At 33.6% G+C, this 8,729-nt stretch overlaps 1 long non-coding RNA gene across 1 annotated transcript; it reads right to left on the reverse strand.

Moving 5' to 3' along the window:
* Positions 1-4,863: 4,863 nt before the first annotated feature.
* On the reverse strand, positions 4,864-8,403 carry LOC127700899 (uncharacterized). Its single transcript, XR_007981767.1, has 3 exons — positions 8,329-8,403; positions 7,314-7,416; positions 4,864-4,955 (listed from the first exon to the last, which is right to left on the reverse strand). It is a non-coding gene; the product is annotated as an uncharacterized LOC127700899 (long non-coding RNA).
* Positions 8,404-8,729: the final 326 nt, after the last annotated feature.

The raw sequence follows: 8,729 nt of genomic DNA on the forward strand, positions 1-8,729 counted from the left end.
TTGTCATGTGAATTTCTAACTTATTATGAGTAATAGGATAACTATATTTGGTATATGGGTTCCTTGCAACGTCTACATGTCAGTCAGACAGAGTTGACCTGACCTTGACCTCAATTCATGGATCAGTGATCAAGGTTAAAGTTACGTGATTAGGTCCGTTTCTCAGATACTACAAGCAGCAGGTCAACTCTATGTGGTGTATGGAATGATTGTAAGGGGTACATGTCAGACTGGCAGGTTTCATCTGACCTTGACCTCATTTTAATGGTTCATTGGTGAATGTTAAGTTTTTGTGTTTTGGTCTGTTTTTCAAGTACTGTAAGCAACAGGTCAACTATATTTGGTGTATGGAATGATTGTAAGGTGTACATGTTTGTGTAGCTGGTGTCATCTGACCTTGACCTCATTTTAATGGTTCATAGGTCAATGTTAAGCTTTTGTGTTTTGGTCTGTTTTTCAAGTACTGTAAGCAATAGGTCAACTATATTTGGTTTATGGAATGGTTGTAAGGTGTACGTGTCTGTCTAGCCAATGTCATCTGACCTTGACCTCATTTCCATGGTTTATTGGTCAATGTTAAGGTATTGTGTTTTGGTCTGTTTTTCAAATACTAATAGTAACAGGTCAATTATAATTCGTGTATGGAATGATTGTAAGGTGTACATATCTGTCTAGCCAGTATCATCTGACCTTGACCTCATTTCCATTGGTTAACATTAAGTTTTTGTGTTTTGGTCTGTTTTACAATTACCATAAGCAATGGGTCAACTATATTTGGTTTATGGAATAGTTGTAAGGTGTACATGTCTGTGTAACAGTTTTTATCTGACCTTGACCTCATTGTCATGGATCTTTAAAAATTAAACCAAGCTATTAAACCAAGAGTTCCAAATGGTGAAGTTGAAATCATCCCTTCATAAATTTTACGGACGCCATCACGAGTTGGTTGACCGTTATGGAATAACCGTTTCACAGATGATATAGGATATGTTCCTTATGTCGTAACTACAATACCCTTCCCTTTTCACGAATGTGACCTACCGAATTAGACTATTTACCGGATTTGTAATAACATAAGCAACACGACGGGTGTCATATGTAGAGCAGGATCTGCTTACCCTTCCGGAGCACCTGAGATCATCCCCAGTTTTTGGTGGGGTTCGTGTTGCTTAGTCTTTAGTTTTCTAGGTTGTGTCATCTGTACTATGATTTGTCTGTTTGTCTTTTTATTTTTGGCCATGGTGTTGTCAGTTTGTTTTCGATCTATGAGTTTGACTGTCCCTCTGGTATCTTTCGTCCCTCTTTTATGTGACACTTGTAGTTAAACCTTTATCTTTTAGACTTTCAACATAAAATCAATTGTCAGTAAAACGGGGGAGACATTACAGCGTGTACACTCTTGTTAATTTTGGGGCTTGTTTTCAAATTGGTCCACATTAAGGTCCAAAAGGTCCAAAATTAAACTTTGTTTGATTTTAACAAAAATTGAATTTGTGGGGTTCTTTGATATACTGAATCTAATGTGTATTTAGATTTTTGATTTAGGGACCAGTTTTCAAATTGGTCTACATTAAAGTATAAAGGGTCCAAAATTAAACAAAAATTGTATTTTGGGCCCAGCTTTCAAGTTAGTCCAAATTGGGGTCCAAAATTGAACTTTATTTGATTTTAACAAAACTTGAATATATGAGGTACTTTGATTTGCTGAATCTAACTGTGTATTTAGATTTTTGATTTTGGGCCCAGCTTTCAAGTTGGTCGAAATCAGGGTTTAAAATTAAACTTTGATTGATTTCAACAAAAATTGAATATATGGGTTCTTTGATATGTTGAATCTAACTGTGTATTTAGATTTTTGATTTTGGGGGCCTGTTATCAAATTGGTCTACATTGAGGTCCAAAGGGTCCAAAATTTAACTTTCTGTTCGATTTCATCAAAAATTAAATTTCTGGGGTTCTATGATATGCTGAATCATTTTGGATATTGGACCATAATAGGTAAAAGTGCAATTTCAAAATTGTTAGTTCTTTGACCACATTATTCTGTGTCAGAAACCTATGATGTGTCAAAATATTTAATCTCAATCCAAATTTAGAGCTGTATCAAGTTTGAATATAGTGTCCATACTTGCCCCAACTATTCAGGGTTCGACCTCTGCAGTCGTATCAAGCTGCGCCCCGCAGATCATTTTTTTGTAGGATAAATTGAGAATGACATTTTGAAATTGATTGAAATTTTAATGGACTGTTTTGAACCACTGAAGAGAAGCATTTACCCAAAATGTTTTTAAAATTTAGCTAGATTTTAATCCTTTATTATATAAATTTATGTTTTCATTCCTTTCCAAATTTAACTGAATTCTTGTGGTTTGTTTTGTTTGTTTGTCAGCAGCATTCCAGTGAGCACCCGACTGGAATTGAAATAAAGAAAAGACAACATGCAAGTTAGGTCTGTTTCAATGATCATTATTTCACTCCACTCCAACTTCAAACTAGTATCTGAGACAAAACGTGACAATTTCAGTTTCCTATTAACAACTTCATATTTATAAGTAGTAACATCTCCTCTGCCCATCGTATGATGTTTTCATATCTTAATTCACACAGTACGAACGTGCAAGTTAACATAATAAGGACCTTATCAACATGGATGTGCTCCCTACACAAAATCCTCCAGCAGGTTTTGAGGAAGAACGGTTAAAATTGACACTACACACGTTTTAACTGCAACCATCAATTCAACGAATTTTTTTCCTGGTCTTGGATCACTGGTGAGGCTGCATAGCAGGAAACGCTTGCCTTATCGAGCATATGGTGTTGCCTCGTTTAGAATTCATGCAATTTCCTCACTTTTTTTTGTGATTTATATTTTATTAAAAATGGATCTACTGTTGACTCTAACCTATTGGAGTTATTGCCCTTCATTGACCATTAATGCCAGATGAAAGATATTGTGAACAGCAAAGTCTGTAACTTAGTGAATTTTATATCATCTTTTTTTAGTTACCCGTTATGGAATATCCGTGTCACAGATGACCGCAGGTATCTATGTGGTAGCCTCAAATCTATTCTTTACTTGTTCACGAAATGCGAAATATTACTGTAATTTCCATGTCAAAGTGAATGAGGATATACTTGCCCTTCCGAAACACATGGGTGCACCTGTAGTGTTCTATTTGTGGGGCTCGTGTTGGTTTTGCTTTTGTATCCCTTGTTGGTTTTTGATATGATATTTTTCGATATGTTAGCATTGTTTCTTTCTGACATTATCTTATAAATCCTTGAACAATTTCGTAACCCTATGTTTTTCCTCAAATGTGACCTACCGAATTCAACTTATCACGGGGTATGTACTAACATAAGCAACACGAATGGTGCCACATGTGAAGCAAGCCTTGCTTACCCTTCACGAACAAATGAGGTCAACCCAAGTTTTTGTTTGGTTCGTTATGCTAAGCTTTTAGTTTTATATGTTGTGTGTTGTGTACTGTTTGTTGTTTTGTCGTTTTTCGTTTTTTTTTGCCATGACTTTGGCAGTATGTTTTCGACTTATGAGTTTGGATATCTCTCTGGTATGGTATGTTTTCTTTTTCTTTTTCGTGTTGCGCAATATTCAGTATTTTGTATAGTTTGTTTATGGAATGGTGTTATTAACAATGTTGTTCGTTGATAATAAGTTTTCTCACAATAATATCCCACAATCATAATGTGAAATTTTTATTTCTTTAATTTTTTTTAATATATATTAAATATATTATTCCATCTCACTTAGTACTGAAATAAAAATGTAGAATAAATCAGTTTTAAGGAAACAACATTGAACAATTAATAATTGTCGATTGGATGAATGAATAATTGTTGCTTAAAGAAAAAAAAAATCTTGAAAAAAAGGAAGAAATTAGAATCAACAAAAAAAACCATCAAAAACAAGTGATACGCTCCCAATGGTTTTAAGTCTTGCTGCATCTGAAAAAAGGTTCTTAAACGTACATAAAACCTCAAATTCTTTAAACACGGCACACCTTGATCTATTGCTTTTTCTTTTGTTAGACATCTATCTAAGTAGTCGAACTACTGTATCACTAGCCTGTCAATACTGAGGTTGTGAGTTTGCATCCCGCACGTGGCAGGTTCACCCGACTCCAATCTTAATTGACTAGGATTGTCAGTTTCCTTCTGATGGTCGGTTGTTCAATACGGGATCTCCGGATTCCTCCACCGCAAAATAGCTGAAAATGGTGTTAAACACCAAATAAATAAATCAATCAATCAATCAACACCAACCATTTGTTTCAAGAGGAAGCGGCACTATAAAAATCCTCACTCATTACCATATAGATTATTTAAAAAAAAATTTGTTGTTTAAGTTGATCTTCATAGTCAGTATAATGTTTCCTTATTATGCATTCAGAACGTTTTGTTTTTGAGTAAAGTTCATATTGGACAACGCAATAGGTTTAAGTGTGCGGTGTTCGGAGAACTTTCCTTTCCGTGCGTTTGTTGTGATGTACTTTTACAAAAGGAAAATATACGTAATTAGGAAAATTAGACAGATAAAACCATATCTAAAATCTGGAGAATACTACAATTAATAAACTTTACAACTGCGTGATATTCATATTTCAAACTGTGCAAAAGATGGCTGATCACACATTTTCCTTTTAAAAATGAACTGGAGTAGATTTATCACTTCCGGTTTTGAGTAAAGTTCATATTGGACAAAGCAATATGTTTGAGTGTTGCGCTGTTCGGAGAACTTTTCTTTCCGTGCGTTCGTTGTTTTTCATTTGTGTTCTATTATAATCCTCTGTAATTAAGATTCAACACAATTGGTTTGGTTCGCTATATCTATTATTTAAACATATCTTTCACTACAATTCTTAACACTTACTACTGTTGCATTCACAGATACTCACACACATGGACATTCACGACGGCAAGCTAAAACTTGATGACTGAAATAAAAATTATAACATTTTCAACTGTTCGACTTCTGTCATGGACTTTTGTTTAGGAAAGTTATTCGTTCCTTGCCTAACAGTCATTTAAAATGTTTTGAAACAATGCTGTTGATTTTTAATACACACATATTTGCCTTTTAATAATGATCAGTGACAAATCCTTTCACGAACAACTCAGCTTATATATTTTACGTTAAATTGTAATAATACAGAGAAAATGATATAATTACGCACTGCTTTTATACTCAGCAGTTGTTTTGATTATTTCTTTGAGGTTGGTGACTACTGCCGGACGTTCAATAGGTTTATGAATTTTTGTGTGATATAAAACATGGAACAACGTTAAAGAGAGAGACAATAAACCAGCTTAAAACAAACTCTGTGATATATCTGGTACCTTATGTTTTATTAGTTGAATTTATAAACAGTGTATTGAATGCACAAGCATAGCTTTCGCTTCGCTTGTTTTATGCCTATAAAGTACAGAAAAACAATAATACATTTACTAGTGATATTTCTTATTATATTATCAAGTTTGATCATCCAAACATCTTTGTCAATCTTAAAATCGTCTGCAGGATAGTAACCAGTTGCGAAAGTCAGCGTTCAAATAGTGAGCACATTTTCCTGAGAATGTTTTGGGTGCAACAATCGGCGAGAAATGACCAAAAGGGATAAGCACTGATGCACGTGCATAATGATTAACACATAGACCTTGATCGATATGGTCGTTAAAATTTACACTTTTGCTCGCAGACATCAAAGAAAAAGGATGATGATGAAAGTGATAAATGACTGTTAAATATCCAACCGTAAATTATATACAAGATGGTAATGTGATATGATTATATACCCTGCTTTGTAATTCGTTCTTTATGTAACCTTTAAAATGTTTTTGATTTTAGCTCATCTGGCATACAAAATTGTAATCCTGGTATCTATGATGAATTTATTGTACTAGACTGAAACGTTAAGTCGGATTTTTAACACGCTAGTTATAAGGAAATATTCCACAGAAAGACATTTCACCCTACCGGGACACATTTTCCTGCTTCCGAGCCAACCAGTCTGCTCTTACTCCTATATGCTGCAGTGTGCGTAACGGACAGGCAGCAAATACCAATTTTAAAAATCTTTGGTTTTACCCGCCGGGATTCGATTCCACGATCTTCTGTAAATGGGGCGAGCACGCTACTACACAACCAGCATGGCGGTGAAAAAAAGGAAATTGAAATCAATTTTGTAAACCTTGTATTACCATTTGTTTGGTAACTACCTTTATGACCTTAATTTCAACAAAAGAATTATTTTGAAAGCTTAACTGAGGTTTCAACTTCCTCAGGTAAAGTTGGCCTAAGATGGATTTGACTATTTTTAGGTACTTTTTGGTCATATAGCTCTTCAACTGTTTCGGTTCTTATACATCCTTGGCTCTCAAATATTCGGCTTTGAGCGTTCCTGATGAAGGTAAATCCAGAAAAGCGCTTCGGACGCATTAGATTTATTTTTTTGTGGTGGGGTGAGGGGTATTTACTTTTAATTTCGGTTACAATAGATTTTATTTTGGAGTAAAATTTGCAATGAAATGACTTGCATTGGATTTAGTGTTCATAATCGTTTTTAATTTTTAGCAACAGTAATTTATCATGCAATGTTCAAATCAAGGTAACAAAAAAAGGCTAAGGGAATCACCTGAGCGAGACCGCGTTCTTCGACAGGGAACATCAATTGATAGGCATGTCCCTAATCAGCAGCATGTGTTATTCAGATATTACTATGATTTAGCTTATAAGATTACACAATAACATGCATATGATGGTAAGGGAGGTATTCTGCTGACAACCAGATTTCTATGATCTTAACTAGATCGACCCAACATTCAATCAATTTTGCAGTCTAGCTATAGGTATATATGTACTGTGGATTCATTTATTTTCGTGGGTACCAATTTTTGGGAATACTCACATGTTCATGGCTATTTAATTTCGTGGTTTTACCGAAGTCTGCATACATGCCTATAGAAAATTTGTCATTCGTTGAACATTCAATTTCGTGGTTCACCTGTACCAACGAAATCCACGAAAATTGGTATCCAACGAATAATAATGAATCTACAGTATATTACTTCAGAATTGTAAGAAAAAATATGCTCACCAAGACATAAATATTCAAGTTGTTAAAAATAACTTGTGAAAAGAAGACCCATTCATGTATTTAGCATTCAGTTTATCCCAGCATGCATTATTATATACGTCACGTCTAACTTCGGGGTTTGAGTAAATACTTATTTTATAATATAGAATAATATAAGGTATAGAATGAGAATTTTCGTTTTTTTTATATAAAACTTACGCGCAATGAAGGCAACCTTCATTTCCGTGAGTCTCATTAGTTGTGGAGCAAACTGGATCCACGTGCGCCGTACAAGCACAATCATGTGTAGAATACACAATATCTTAAACGAAAACAACGCAATAATAAAACATTTCTGAAAAACTGACAGAAGTCTTTTTTTTATTTCAATAATTGAGCATTTCCCTATGACCTTCAATAGTTTCTTTTGGCGACAAAAACTCATAAAACACTGAAAATAATGTATGCAATGTCGAGAATATGTTTAGTAGGTAAGGTTAATATGACACTTTATCTCATCTAAACAATCCGAAGAATTATACCTGTCATGGCTTTTTTTAAGAGGGTGTATAATATCCCTGTATTTATACGTTATCATTAAATTAGAATAGCAAAGTTACAGAAAATATAGAAATATCATTACTTGGTTAAAACTTATTTAAATTTTATTTCAAATATAGAGATATAGTGTGAAAGTATGTAATATAAGGAGGTTTTAGCCAGCTTTAAAACCAGGATTAAACAACCATTTCGTTCGGAAAATGAGTGTTCCAAGTCAGGAATATGACTGTTGTTTTCCAGTCGTTTGTTGGTTGATATAGTCGAGCGTTTGAATTTTATTCCGAATCAAGTCACCCTTATATGTCTTTGTCCATCTGTTTTTGTAACTTGCCTGCATTCTCCATCCAGTATAATTGGAAAATATGTTTTAGGGATTTGTTTTTCATGTTAAGGCTTTCTCAAAAGCTTCCTAGTAGAAGAGAAAGTGATATTTATAAAAACAAACCCTGATAAAACATGAAATTTAATGAACATATGTGTTGAGGACCGCACAAACGGTTTGACAATATTTTGTATTTTACCTACTAAAAATATTTTTTTTCATCACCGTCCAATAACGAGCGAATACGTTTAAAGACATCGCGTGCAACATCGGGTTGTTGTACTAGTGTTTCGATGTGAATATACATAAACAACGAATGGGTGGATCAAATAGATTATCCAGACATATTACCTAAAGTTATGAACAGCATAAAGACAATCAACATCAGATTCTTCATAGTGTCTTCTTTATAGGTCGCTTTGGTAATTCCTTTAACAATAAAAATACAAAAATGGGAGCCTTTGATGACAAAACGAATAATAATAATAATAATAATGATAATAATAATAATCAATTAAAAATAATACTATTGATAATGATAATAGCAGTAATATTAATAAAAATGATAATGATAACAAATAAATAATGATACTAAAGATTATGATAGTACTGTTAATAACAAAATAATATTTATGATGATGACGAATGACTGCATACATAAATGATTAATATAATTTAAATGAAAAGAAAATCGAATAAAATATTCAGCCAACTAGCAACAATTGGCTAAGATATGAAAGATATATGCGTTA

The sequence above is a fragment of the Mytilus californianus genome, unplaced genomic scaffold, assembly GCF_021869535.1.
Source record: "Mytilus californianus isolate M0D057914Y unplaced genomic scaffold, xbMytCali1.0.p SCAF_5, whole genome shotgun sequence".
Taxonomy (NCBI): Eukaryota; Metazoa; Mollusca; class Bivalvia; order Mytilida; family Mytilidae; genus Mytilus; species Mytilus californianus.